The sequence below is a fragment of the Sorex fumeus genome, unplaced genomic scaffold, assembly GCF_029834395.1.
Source record: "Sorex fumeus unplaced genomic scaffold, SorFum_2.1 ptg000030l, whole genome shotgun sequence".
NCBI classification, from domain to species: domain Eukaryota; kingdom Metazoa; phylum Chordata; class Mammalia; order Eulipotyphla; family Soricidae; genus Sorex; species Sorex fumeus.
Genome location: NW_026606087.1, coordinates 29,744,991 through 29,759,813, shown reverse-complemented (window position 1 = coordinate 29,759,813; position 14,823 = coordinate 29,744,991). Strand labels below are relative to the sequence as shown.

General features: G+C 42.2%; 1 protein-coding gene and 1 non-coding gene across 2 annotated transcripts in view; one reads left to right on the top strand and one right to left on the bottom strand.

Annotated features, from left to right (window-relative positions):
- LOC130025504 (disks large 1 tumor suppressor protein-like) overlaps positions 1-14,823 on the top strand; it is a 590,309-nt gene that overhangs the window by 52,254 nt on the left and 523,232 nt on the right. The gene's annotated exons all lie outside the window — the stretch shown is intronic.
- Positions 6,628-6,734, bottom strand: LOC130025595 (U6 spliceosomal RNA). The gene has a single exon (XR_008792731.1). It is a non-coding gene; the product is annotated as a U6 spliceosomal RNA (small nuclear RNA).

Here is a 14,823-nt window from a genome sequence, read left to right as displayed (position 1 = left end):
TAATATAATCATGTCATATATGTAGAGAAATTTTGGCAGTATTCAACATTTATTTGTTAAAAATTTCCAGCAAAATGTTGTAGAAGGAGAATACCTGAACATAGAAAAGTCCACATACAATAAACCCGAAGTTCACATTATACTCAATGGTGAAAAACAAAATTTTGCTTCTAAAATCAGGCACAAAGAAAGAATGTCTATTCTCACTATGATTATACTTTTTTGGGATTTGTTTATGGGTAATTTTTTAAATATCAATTTGTTGGTCTCTTTTTCAGCAACAATTCCTTACTCATGGTCTCTCATTTTACTATATACCTTAATATTAATAACCATACCTCTTTAAACTTTCCATTTTAAACATTCTATTCATCTCTGATCTTCACTTAATCACTTAATCACTTAATCCCCGTTATTCATCGATTTACTCGAGCGGGTGCCAGTAACGCCTCCATTCATCCCGGTTGCGTGCTAGCGTAGCCCAATGGTATCTGTTCATTCTAGGAACATGCAGAGCCTCAAACCGATCATTCAGGGTCTTGACAAAGAAGTCTGACCATCTTGTAGGTGGGTGTCCACGTGATCTTTTGATGTCCTGTGGAATCCAATCAGTAATGGCTCTAGTCCAGCGGTTGTCTGTAAACCTCATTACGTGTCCAGCCCATCTGATTTTTGATGTCTTGGCAAATGAGACAGCGTCCCTAATTCTTGAGCGTTGACGAAGATCATAACTCCAGATTCTATCTCTCATTTGAGTGAATCGTGATATTCCAAGCATAGCTCTTTCGATTCCTCTTTGAGAGACCCGAATAGCGTTCTCATCCTGTTTTCGTAGGGTCCAGGTCTCTGAGGCATATGTTAATGCAGGAAGAACAGTGGAATCAAAGAGATGTGCTCATAGCTGGAGGTTCTTTGTCCTTTTAGTTATTTCTTCAATGCTCTTGAAGGCATTCCAAGCTGCTCTCTTCCTCCTGCGCAACTCAGGTGCCAGGTCATTCATCATGTTGATTTCTCGACCTAGGTATATATAACTGTTGCATTCGGAGATGGTGGTTCCGTTGAGAGCAAATGGAGCGTCAGGAACAAGGCTGTTTCTCATAAACATTGTCTTCGTAAGATTCAGCTGTAGTCCGACCTTTCCACATTCACGGTCAAAGTCGTTCAGCATTTGTGCCGCTTGGCTGATGTTTGGTGTTATTAGAATGATGTCATCAGCAAAGCGGAGGTGGTGTAGTTGCTGACCCTCTCTCTTCACTCCCATGCTTTCCCATTCCAGTCGTCGCATGATGTTCTCGAGGGTGGCATTGAAGAGTTTTGGTGAAATGGTATCACCCTGCCGAACCCCTCTCTTGACATCAGATTACTTCTTTGTAGAATGGTGAGATCTTGGTAGTGAATCCGCAATAGAGCTCACAAAGGATCCTGATGTATTGAGTTTGTACGCCCTGATTGGCTAGGGCTTCCATGACCGGTTCCGTCTCAACAGAATCAAAGGCCTTCTTTAAATCAATGAACGTTAGACAGAGCGGCATCTTGAACTCCCGAGAAACCTTAATGAGCTTAGTAATCGTGTGGATATGGTCGATGGTACTGAATCCTTTTTGGAATCTGGCTTGTTCACATGGTTGTCCTTCATCTAGTGTTCTGCTAATCCTATTCAGGATGACTCGAGTGAACAGTTTGTAGACGACAGACAATAGGCAGATTGGGCGATAGTTGCCAATGTCGTGGATGTCTCACCTTCTTGTATAGTAGTACAGTCCTGCTGGTTTTCCATTGGGATGGAACCTTGCATTCAGACAGGTAGCGTGTGAAGAGCCGAGCCAATGTATTGATGAGTACTGATGGTAAGTTCTTCAGGTGTTCAGGTCTGATCTTGTCTGGGCCAGGTTCTCTTTGTTTCTTTTCTGACGAGATGGCATGTTGGATTTCGGAAGGGAGAACATTGGGAACGACATATCCATCATGTGGTATTACTGATGATATTACATACATCTCTGATATTACTAATTAATTCCCATATTCCTATATCACTGTTTAGTCCCACAAGCCTTGGTAAATCATTGGCCCTATAATTTTTATAATGTTAGCTACCATAAGTATTCAAGTCTTCACACAGCTTAGGTTGTGCACTTTGTTACTCCAGTTACTCATTTTCATGCATCCTCAAGTTCTTTGTTCTTCCCTCCAGATAGGGTGAAATTTAATTTTTGGTTAAATCCATCTTTGCTTAGGTCTGCACCACTGCAACCAGATGTGACTGGAAATGTATGCCTAATTTTATTAATTTGTTTATCTAAATTTATGACTCAACAGACGTTTGCCTTGCATGCAGCCAACATGGCGGACCCGAGTTCGATTCCTCTGCCCCTCTCGGAGAGCCCAGCAAGCTACCGAGAGTATTTCGCCCGCAAGGCAAAGCCTGGCAAGCTACCAGTGACGTATTTGATATCCCAAGCACAGTAACAAGTCTCACAATTTTACTGGGTCCGCTTGAGCAAACCGATGAACAACGGGGTAACTGTGACAGTGCTGACCCAACAGCCTATTTTATTTACTTACACAGTTTGATTTGTTGTGCTCACCTCCCTTTTGTCTGTCGCTCCTTAAATAGGTTCATTTAACCAGGTGGTTCTCAGGACTCCTGGCTCTTTGCTCAGGAATCACTGCTGACAGGTCTCAGGGAACCATATGGTGGTTCATCATCATTTAATCCGTTGCTCAGGCCAGAAAATCAGGAATCATGAATTTTTCTATTTTATATCATACTGTAATGTTTGAAAATCCTATGGTCAAATTTTCAAAAAAGTTCAGACTCCGATGACTTTGTATGTCTACATCATGCTGTACTGGTCTAAGTGACTTTAATCTCTTTTTGTGGGGGAGAGGGCTGTCAATTCACACATTTCATTATACACACTCTTTTCTTTATGGTACTCACACAGGGCTTACACACTTTGGGTTCTGATACTCACAAGTTGCTGTAGACCTGATTGCTGTGCTCATACAGTTGCAGTGTTCACTGGAGTTTGCACACACACTTGGCTTTAGTGTATCAAGGATCACATGTTTTCTTGTGGCAACAAAAAAGCCACTGAGGTCACTCTGGAGCATTTGGGAAGGTGTAGATGCTCACTGGCCTCATGCTTCAAGACAGGAACTCAACTGCTGAGCCATCTCAAGGGTCCACTCCAGTCTTTTGTTTTATCCACAGGAGAAGTCTCCTTCCTAGCTGACAACCTTTCCTTTCAAGAAAAGTCTTTGCCAATCTGCTTTCTGCATAGTATCTATGATGATGAATTGAAATACTAGCGGCCAACATGGCCGACCCAAGTTCGATTCCTCCGCCCCTCTCGGAGAGCCCGGCAAGCTACCGAGAGTATTCGATATACCAGACACAGTAACAACAAAGTCTCCAATGGAGACGTTACTGGGCCCGCTCGAGCAAATCGATGATCAACGGGAGGGCCTTTACCTTTACCTTTACCTTTACCTTTAATCTCATTATTAGACATATTCTTTCTTTGTTTCCTACCAAACTCTAAGCATACTTCAAAGTTATTATGATGGCTGTGAGGCCTGCCATAACTTGAATCTTGGCTACCTCTCCTACCTCTTTTACTTATACTTAATATTGTTCGCTCCTCTCCAATCCTATTGACTTGTAAGCCTTCCTTGATCAAACTTTTTATATTAGGACTTTTGTATTTGTTATTTCCTCTGTCTATAAGTTTTTGCATAATTTTTCACTCACTCAGATGCCTAATTTTCATTTCCTCATTCCTTACTAACTTACCTAAAGAGATACCCTAATTTTTCACACTCTAGTTAATTTTTCTTTATTTTACTCATGAACACATACTTATTTGTGCTATTAATTTGGAATATTCCCCTTCCAAATATCATATTCTCCCTTCTAGTGTACAAATATACTATGATACTACTCCCTCTACTACCCAGCCACCGCCACACTCCAGGACGCTTTCCGGACCCGCGTGGCAGCTCCGGCAGAGACACACATGACTGAACACCCACAGAACAAGATAAGTAGAACTCTCTGAGACCTTGGACGCCAGGCTCGGCGGACCCAGGGACACAGATTCTCTGCTTGCTCCCACCAACCACAGGTGACAAAGGGATTCTAATCAGGAGCCCCACCCTACCCTGCCCTGTCTGCTTCCACCAACCACCCAGGGATCGAATTGCACACTGAAGACCCACCCTACCCGTACCGGGACCAGATAAATACCCCACTGGCAGACACTACGGACACTCCCTCCACTACCCAGCCGCCGCCACACTCCAGGACGCTTTCCGGACCCGCGTGGCGCAAAGCGGCCACGCGACACATCATAAGACACTAAATACCCGTCTTCTGGAACTGTCGTACCATATTTGATAGGGTTCAAATATGGTAACACCTACGAGGGCGATTAGAGGTCGCCCCAAAAGCCTCTATCCCTCTCGGAAAGACTGGCAAGCTACCGAGAGTATTCTGCCCGCACGGAAGAGCCTGGCAAGCTATCCGTTGTGTATTCCATATGCCAAAACCAGTAACTACAACTGGTCTCATTCACCTGACCCTGAAGGCTTCACCGATATGGCAGCACTGAGAAGGATGAGAAAGGAGAGGCCGATAAAATCTCAAGGCCGAACTAGGCTGCCACAACGAAGGAAGACAAAAATGATCGTCTGTACTTTCAATGCATGTACGCTAGCATCAGATGCATCCATCGAGGACCTGATGGTACAAGCATGAATAATCAAGTATGACATCATTGGTCTGACCGAGACAAGAAGGCACGAATCTCACCATGCCGTTTTCGACACTGGAGAAGAATTGTTCCTCGGAACATGTGATAAAAGGGGTGTCGGAGGCGTCGGTGTCCTTGTCAACACAAACTTGGCCATGAGCATTGATTCATTCGAATGCCTAACAACCCGAATCAGACGTTTACATTTGAATAGATGTGGCTCACTGCCGGCAGTTTCTATCTTCATTGTCTACACACCAAAATCTCATTATGATGAAAGAGAAATTGAAAAGTTCCACATGGAGCTGGAGAAGTTCTATAAAGAAGACCACACTTTCTACAAGATCACTGTGAGTGATTTTAATAGGACCGAGAAGATCAGCTGAAGAACTTCACATCGGGACCCATGGCCTAGAATGGAACGAACAGGGTGAAAGACTGTCTGAGTTCATCATGACGACCAAGACCATCCATGGTAACTCACAGTTCCAGAAGGCTGAATCTAAACGCTGGACATGGGAGTCTCCTGGTGGATGATTCCACAACGAAATAGACCACATCATATTCAATCGACGGTTTTGCCTGACTGCTGTCGCTGTTGTCCCAAAATTCCGAATGGGATCGGACCACTGTCTCCTTTGTGCAAAATTCTACTTCACACAGCGAGGAGAAAGGGCTGCAAAGTTTAAAAAGAGAACTCCCAGAATGACCACCAACTGGGAGCTTTTTGGCACTATTGCGGCAACATGGGAAGATGCCATCGTTGACAACACTGACAAGGAGTACGATTGACTGGTACAGCACCTCCATGAATGTGCAAGGAACGCCGAGAGAGACATAGCCACAAAAAAAGCCTGTCTTCGAAAACTCTTGAGCTTATTCGCCAGCGTGGTTTGGCGCATGCCTCAGGCAACCGCAAGCTAACGTCCGAGCTCACAAAGCAGTGCAGAGATGCGATCAAGGAAGATCTCAAAGAGAGAAGAGCAGAAGTGCTGGTAGATGCGGCAGAAGCCGGGAAAAGTATTCGTAACGCCCGCCTGTCCTTTGCAAACTACAAGACCAAGATGACTGCCCTCCAACGTCCTGATGGATCCATCACATCCTCCAGAATGGCAATGGAGAAGATTATCCATGACTTCTACTCAAATCTCTTCGATAGCCATGTCCACTTGCCGACATACCAAATTCCAAAGGATGGATATGTCGTTCCCAACATTCTCCCTTCCGAAATCTGACACGCCATTTCGTCCGTAAAGAAACAAACAGCACCCGGCCCAGACAAGGTCAGACCTGAACACCTGAAGAACCTGCCGTCAGTACTCATCAATACACTGGCTCGGCTCTTCACACGCTACCTGTCTGAATGCAAGGTTCCGTCCCAATGGAAAACCAGCAGGACCGTACTACTGTTCAAGAAGGGAGACATCCATGACATTGGCAACTATCACCCTATCTGCCTATTGTCTGTCATCTACAAGTTGTTCACTTGAGTCATCCTAAATAGGATTGGCAGAACACTAGATGAAGGACAACCATGCGAGCAAGCCGGGATCCGCAAAGGATTCAGCACCATTGACCATATCCACACAATAACCAAGCTCATTGAGGTTTCTCGGGAGTTCAAGATGCCGCTCTGTTTAACGTTCATTGATTTAAAGAAGGCCTTTGATTCTGTTGAGACGGAAGCGGTCATTGAAGCCCTAGCCAATCAGGGCATTCAAGCCCAATATATCAGGATCCTCCGTGAGCTGTAGTAGTATTGTTTCTCAATCCACGGCATCCATCATTCTGACTATGATATGCCTTGGAGTATTTTTATTAGGGTCTCTTTTTGGTGGCACCCTTCTGGCTCCTTGGATCTGGTCTTCTGCATAAAAATATGGAATGCTTCACGAATTTGCGTGTCATCCTTGCACTGGGGCCATGCTAATCTTCTCTGTATCATTCCAATATTAGTATATGTGTTGCCTAAGCAAGCACAAGATTTAAATTTTTTTGTTAATTGAACAAATATTTTTGTGGCACCAATGATGAGTTCTAAGTGCTGGGTATATATCAGTGAATATGACAGATATTCTTGATTTCATGGAAAATATAGTTAAATTGTGAATATTAGAAAAAGACATAGAATATGGTAAAAATAAGGATAGGGAAGTGGAATAAAGTGCAGTGAAGGGGTGAGGGGAGGGTATGGTATTTTAAATAGAGTACTAAGAAAAGTGCTGTCTCAGAAGATATTTTAAATGTAGGCTTCAGGGAACTGAGGGACTGTCATGGTTATTGGCAGAAGAAAGAGCAAATGCTAAGGCCTTGAAGTAGAAGCATGCCTAGATTATTCCAGGAATGATAGGGTCCAGTAACATGGACTCAATCATTCGTGACTGAGAGACAATAGAAAATGAGTTTCTCATGTTAGTAATCTCTACAAGGACTAAATTGCTTCATGGTAGATACAACAATATTCATACACTTTTATCAAAGGAAATATTTTTTATCATTTTTAGCAAATTATAGCAAGCAATATAGAATAAATTATTCAGAGCCGGCTATAGGGGCAGACTTGAGGTGTGGTTGGGAAAATTGGAAATAAGGGTGGTGGGAAGGTGCAATTGTGATGCGATTGGTGTTGTAATATTGATCACTTGATCACTTGACTTCCTGTTAATCATCGATTTGCTCGAGCGGACACCAGTAACGTCTCCATTTGTCCCCGTCGTGTGCTAGTGTAGCCCAATGACATCTGTTCGTTCTAGGAGCATGAAGAGCCTCAAACTGATCGTTCAGGATCTTGATGAAGAAGACTGACCATCTGGTAGGTGGGTGACCACGAGGTCTTTTGACATCCCGTGGAATCCAGTCAGTAACTGCTCTAGTCCAGCGGTCATCTCCAAATCTCATTATGTGTCCAGCCCATCTTATTTTTGACTCCTTGGCAAACGAGACAGCGTCCCTGATTCTTGATCCTAGATGGAGGTCGGAACTCCAGATTCTTTATCTCATTTGAGTGAAGTGTGATACTCCAAGCATAACTCTTTCGATTCCTTTTTGGGAGACCTGAATAGTGTTCTTATCCTGTTTGCGTAGGGCCCAGGTCTCTCAGGAGTATGTTAATGCAGGAAGAACAGTGGAATTGAAGAGATGTTCCTGGAGAGGGGTTCGGCAGGGTGATACCATTTCACTGAAACTCTTCAGTGCCACCCTTGAGAACATCATGCGACGACTGGAATGGGAAGGAATGGGAGTGAAGATAGACGGTCAGCAACTACACTACCTCCGCTTTGCCGATGACATCATTCTAATAACACCAAACATTAGCCAAGCAGCACAAATGCTGGCCAACTTTGACCGTGAGTGTGGAAAGGTTGGACTACAGTTGAATCTCACAAAGACAATGTTTATGAGAAACAGTCTCATTCCTGACACTCCATTCGCTCTCAATGGAATGACCATCTCCAAATGCAACAGTTATGTGTACCTAGGTTGAGACGTCAACATGACAAATGACCTGGCACCCGAGTTGCGCAGGAGGAAGAGAGTGGCTTGAAACGCCTTCAAAAGCATTGAAGAAATAGCTAAGAGGACAAAGACCCTCTGGTCTTGTAATATTGAATGTAATAAATCAACAACAACTTTATAAAAATAAATAAATTCAGAAAAAGAAAATGAGTTTGATTGCAATAGAATTATAGAGTATATAGGAATTTCTTGGATATTTTAAGAACAGTTATGTTATAAAGAGTTTATTAAAATTAACTTTCTGTTGGAAATTTGTTTGGTTTGGGGATGCATCTGGTAGTGTTTAGGTCTTATCCCTGACTCTTTGCTCACAGAATCACTCTTGGAAGCTTTTAACACTTTTTATAAAACTGGATTCAAAGCTACAAATTCTCTAAACTGTTGTCTATCCAAGAATCTCTGTAACCTTCCTTCAGTTCTGAATGATAATCTAGCTGAATAGAGTAATCTTGGTGAGGTGTTAATTTCGTTGAATTTTTGTATTATATCCCTCCATACTCTTCTGGGTTGCAGAGTTTCATTTGACACATCCACTGCACATATTATGGGCTCTCCTTTGTATGTGAGTAACTTTTGTGATCTTGCTGTTTTCAATACTCAGTTCTCTACCTTTGTATTTTATCACTTTGATTACATTGTGTCTTGGAGTTTTCCTAGTTGGTTCTATTTTCCCTGGGACCTTTTGGGCTTCTTGGAACTCAGTGCCTGTAATCCTCAGCTGTGGGAAATTCTTTTCGATGATTTCTACATTTGTTGTTACTTTATCAAATTTGCCTTCCTTTTCTGGACCCTGATGATTCTTATGTTGTTCCTCTTAATCTCATTCCATATTTCTGCTGTATGTTGTTAATTTCCTTTCAGACTGTTCTCCGCCTTCTTTTGTTTCCTACAAGTTTCCTCCTTCTTAGCTTGAAGTTCCTTGATCCTTTTTCAGCTGTTGTTATTCTTCTGTTCAGAGCTCCTCTTGACTTTTTTTTATATCACCTACCATTTTCTTCATTTTTGTCACTTCTGACTGTATTAGTTTTCTCATTTCAATTATTATACTTTCTTGTGCTTTGTGGATATCTGTGTCATCATTTCTTTGAGTTCATTAAACATCCTCATCATGGTTTCACTGAAGTCATTGTCTGAGGTTTTACTGATCTGGTAGGGTTTTTTTGTGCCTCAGTGGCACAGTTTTTGCTCAGTGAACTTGATGGACTTCTAAATGTTTCCCCTATTGACTTTCTGGTGTTCTTGCTGTGTTGGAAGTGGGGGTGGGGTCTTTGTAGTTATATGCTTTGGAAAATGCTTAGGAATTAGGCTCTCTCCCTTCTCTGCTTGTAATCTCTGAATGACAGGAAGTAGAACTGTGAACAGTGAGTAATTTGCTGATGGTAGAGTCCGGAGTCGAGCACCCTTCAAGGACAGAGAACAGAGCAGATAATGCAAATCACATAGTGAGGTTTATTGCTCTAGGTAGCTGGGGTCCAAGTATCTGCCGGGTGCAGTGGGTTTCAACAAGGACCCCAGCACTAGGTTCAGCAAGTTCTTATAGTTTCATTTTGGCAAGTAAGCATTACTCAGCAAATTTCTATTACCTATAGAGTACACATATTGTTTTGTTGTTATTTGGCCTGCAACATCCAGCCCACTCTCTGACAGTTACATTCCAGAGACTACTCTCATTTCAGGGATGTGATCTTTGACAAAAGCATCTGGTTTTTCTGCTTTTCTTGTTCCTGGAAGAGGCCTAAGTCACTCAGAGTCTGTCATGGAAGTTCTCTGGCTAAGTGGGTCCTAACACTGTCATCCTTCAGTAACTCGTGTGGGCCTCTCAATATGATGCAGATCAGGTGTGAAGGCTGCTGGGACCTAGCTGGAAGGCAGGGGCTCTGCCTTCTATGCTGACAGAGTCGAGCCTCACCTGGAATGGTAGAGCAGCAAGCAGAGATTAATGATTTAATAGTCATTTCTGTCATAAAGTTTCTATTAGAAACCGTAAAAGTGATGGGTTTTAACAATTGTTATGCTGGTGAACACAAGGATAAAGAAGTAATGGGAGGTCAACAGTCTTTCTCCCATATCTTTCTTTATGTTTGTCGTCCATTGCCGTCCTGAGTTGTATCTGCTGCTCTGACTAATCTAGTAAGTCAACTTTTCTGAGTTCTGTGGGCCACTCTAGCGAATACTTAGACAGGAATGTTTCAGAGGAATCTTGGACAATTGAGAGATCAGTCAGAAGTTTAAGTTCAAGTGAGAGTTGTTACTATTCTTGAAATGGGAAGGGGTTCTATATTTTGGCATCTGATGTTAATTCTAAATAGACAGTATAAAAATGGAACTGAATTATAGATTGTAACTGCTATTAATAGGTAATTGGAGAATTATTGTGAAAGATGCCTACACCCTAGGCATCCTTGGAGCACTCTGAGTGTTGAGATAATAAGCATATATTTTTCTTACTGTGGCACTCTATCTAGAAGACATTGTTTTTGTAGAAATGGATTTTATAAGTATTGAAGCTTATAACACAAATTTATGGTAGGAGGATTATTGCTTGAATATTATAATATTAGATGTAGATGAGTATGACTCATAACACATACCATATATGTGTTTGAGTTATATGTCTCATGTAAGTTTTGTGTATTACTAAATGACTTAGTTCGGTTGGGTACAGTTTATTTCATTCACTTCATATTTCTTACAGAAAAAACTGTGGTGGGATTCAAAGAAAAAGACCTCAATAGAACATAATTGGAAAATAAATTCTTGGTTATGTAAGTAAAAGTAAATAGGATACAAGTAGAAAACTATAGAAATTGAAGTAAAAGAAGGAAAGAAGATTAAGTAATCTATATTTTTAAATGGTGGGCCCTTTTCCTCAAATTAGTGATTGGCTCTGGGGATTGTAGGATAAACATTGGTTTGTGCCTTCTCCTCTGCCACAAGTAGTTTAGGTTTATTGGATTATACCCATCACAATGCTCCCAAATTTCTCCCATTTCCTCAGTATTCATCTTCAACTTCTCTGTGCTCTACTTTCTTTATCTGTTAATCACTCATCTCCCTTAAGCCATGACTTGTAAAGTACTTGTAAAGTCAAACTCTTCAGAGATCTCTGGATTTGTATTTGTAAGCGAAATATCACTTTTCTCTTTTCCTCCTGTCCTTTGTATAGCTTACTTTAGAGCAGTGTCCTTTTTGTATAGACACAGAAATAGTTATGCTATGATTTTGTAACTTGGGAGTTAATTGACTCTGAATAACTTCTCGGAACCTGTCATACTTACTTGACTTAAGCCTCAGTTGCCCTTAGTTCCTAGCACCCAAAAGCAGGGTCTCAATGAAGGGACTGGATGGCTCCGGGGCAAACTGTGAGCTGCCCCAGCATTGAAACAGGACAGGCCAAGCGCCACAATACTTCACTATGATTTAAGAGCATGGTCATGGACAAATTCTGTCACTATCCAAAGAGTAACAAGTGGATAAGGACCCAGCGAGGGTTAGGGAAGAAGTCTCTGCCTGAGCACTATAGTCAGGGATCTATGGAGAGGTGTCCCCAGCAGAGCCACCCTAATAGCTTAATGTATCTTTTACTGTGTCCATACAAAAGGACTAGAAAGATTATTAAGGCAGTGAATCTAAATTGATTGTTTATGGACTAAGGAAAGGAGAAGAATGTCCTTAGATAAAACAAACCCGGCCCTGCCCTTGAGTGGATATCCTAGCAGGAGATCTTTGTCTTGGAAGAGCTTCCCCACCCCCACTTTCCAAGGAAGGGCTTTACTTATGTTGATTGTGCTATCAGACCTAGGTGTAGTTGCTACCCTGAATGCTTAGAAGGGGCTCTAGACTAAGGTTTGAGACAATGTGCTGAAAGAGGGTAAAGGTAAAGGTAAAGGCCCTCCGGGTCGATTTGCTCGAGGGGGCCCAGTAACGTCTCCATTGGAGACTTTGTTGTTACTGTGTCTGGCATATCGAATACGTCACGGGGAGCTTGCCAGGCTCTACCATTTGGGCGAGATACTCTCAGTAGCTTGCGGGGCTCTCCGAGAGGGGCGGAGGAATTGAACTCGGGTCGGCCATGTTGGCTGCGTGCAAGGCAAATGCCCTACCGCTGTGCTATCGGAGCTTGGGGAAAAGGAGGAGACTGGAATGGGGCACTCAGTGGGACTGGAACAGATGCACAGGGAAAATGTCATAAACGACAACTGATAACCAACCAGCTTGTTGGCCCTGTTCCCTCCTTCATGCATCTCTTCGTGGTGGCTGCAAAGCAGGGTGGGGGAAGTGGCTCCTGGCTACCAAAAGAGAGAGACTACGCCCCGCTCACTTATTTATTTTGTGATTACACAGGGATCAGGCTCAGGGTCTCACTAAAGCTATGCCTACTCATGTGCTATGCCATTCAAAATTGTTCAAATTGTATGCCTAAAAGAAATACAGAAAAGAAATTATTTTCTTAAAGTATTTATTCTTAAAAATTGTTTAATATATTTTAAGTTCTTGGGGATAAATTTTGGGGGCTGAAGTGCTTCCCAAGCAGTTCTCAGGAAGTCTGTAGGCCATTCCCAGAGATACTTTTCCAACCAGGTCAGGCAGCCCAGTGCAAGGGTCTAAGCATGCAGTACTGGCTACCTCTAGGACCACATCTGGCAATGTTCAGTTGATTATGTATTGCCAGGGTTGGAACTTGAATCTGAATCTTGCAAAGCATGTTTCCCTAATGTCGGTGCTATATCTATATTCCCCCTTTGAATGGTAAATGCTAAAACAAACATTTTAATTTTATTATTAATAATAAAGGTGTTAGAATGGCTATACTAATAATAGACTTCAAGCTACAGAATCATGGAACCTCAGTAAAAATGGTAAAAAATATATACAATTATGTCATTTAACTTTTGTAGTGAAAGAAAAAACTGAGGGCCTTATACATTCAAGATATATATTCTATAGTGAGCTACATCCAGCTTAGATAAAAGGGTTTTTGCCTACTTGGTGGCACCCTAAAACACTGATTCAGAAGACTAGCTTTTATCTCACTTAGCTCAGTGCTTCCTGATCCTAAATGGTTAATCTGAAGTATTTGTTAAAATATTTAAGCCAGTGTTCATGTTGTTGCAGTTGGATGCAGTGGTCAAATATCACAGTGGTAAGCGTAGCCAATAAATTTGGAAACCTGAATACAAAGGGAGTAACAATCATAAAATATCAGGGTCAAGTACTATCACTCAACCACCAAATGAAACTGGGCAGGACTCCCTTATTTAGCAGCAGGGTAAAATAGCAGTCAGAACTTTTTGGTTAGTCAATCAAATTCTAGTCATTAATTGACCACTAAGTAAAGGGAGCATATTTAAGAAAGCATAGTGCATCTTGGAGAACACAATTTTTACAAAATTGGTTCACAATGTCACTATAAAAACAAACAAGCAGAAACAAATACAACAAAAAAATGCTGGGAAGAGGACAGAACCTAAGTTTAGTTGCCTCATTCGAGTGGGCCCAGTAACGTCTCCATCATGAGACTTGTTGTTACTGTGTTTGGCATATCAAATACATCACAGGTAGCTTGCCAGGCTTTGCTGTGCAGGCGAGATACTCTCAGTAGCTTGCCGGGCTCTCCAAGAGGGGTGGAGGAATCGAACTTGGGTCGGCCGAATGGGCCGCGTGCAAGGCAAACGCCCTTCCCTCTGTGCTTTCGCTCCAGCCCAGTTGCCTCATTATATTATATTAAAAAAAATTGCTTATAAAAGCTCCTACTCTTATTGAGAAGTAATAATGAATTTATTTTTTAATTGCATAATCATGAATTTCAAAGTTACAAAGTTATTCATGGTTGGTTCAGTTATACAATGTGCCAATACCAATCCCATCACCACTTCTTTCCACCAATGTTCACAATTTCCTTCCCAGCCCTCAGCCTGCCTTTATGGCAGGCACATTATACTTTCAACTTTCCGTCTCCTCCAAAGATAGTGACCACATCCCTCACCAGTGTTGTATTGTACCCTTCCCTGATCTGTCCCCATCTCTCGCAAGTGGCAAGCTTTCTACTGTAAACAAGTTCTCTTGCTCATTGTTTCTATTGTTTTTGGACAGGATTTTGGAGGAAATTGATTCAGAGGTCTGTTAGCTTCAGGTTGGATTTTTGTTTACCTAGGACATTTTTGCTTTGCAAATAAAGTAAGAATTTAGTATTAATTAGTCAAGACCATAGGTCTGTGCCAATCACACTATTCTGATTCCTGCTTTATCTAGCTGTTAAATAAGGGAGTCCTCCATGGCTTGAAGGCCAGCTGCACATGCTAGGGGAAAGGGCAGCTCAGACAGAGTAGAGAACACCAAGTAAAGGGTGTTGGGAGGATCCTCCGAGGATGGGAGATGCATGCTGAAAGTAGACTATAGACTGAACATGAACATGATTGCCACTCAATGCCTCTTTTGCAAACCTCAGCAACCAAAAGGGGAGAGAGAGAACAAAAGGGAATGCCCTGCCACAGATGCGGGATGGGACAGGGATATGGGAGGGGTGGGAGGGTTACTGGGATCATTGGTGGTG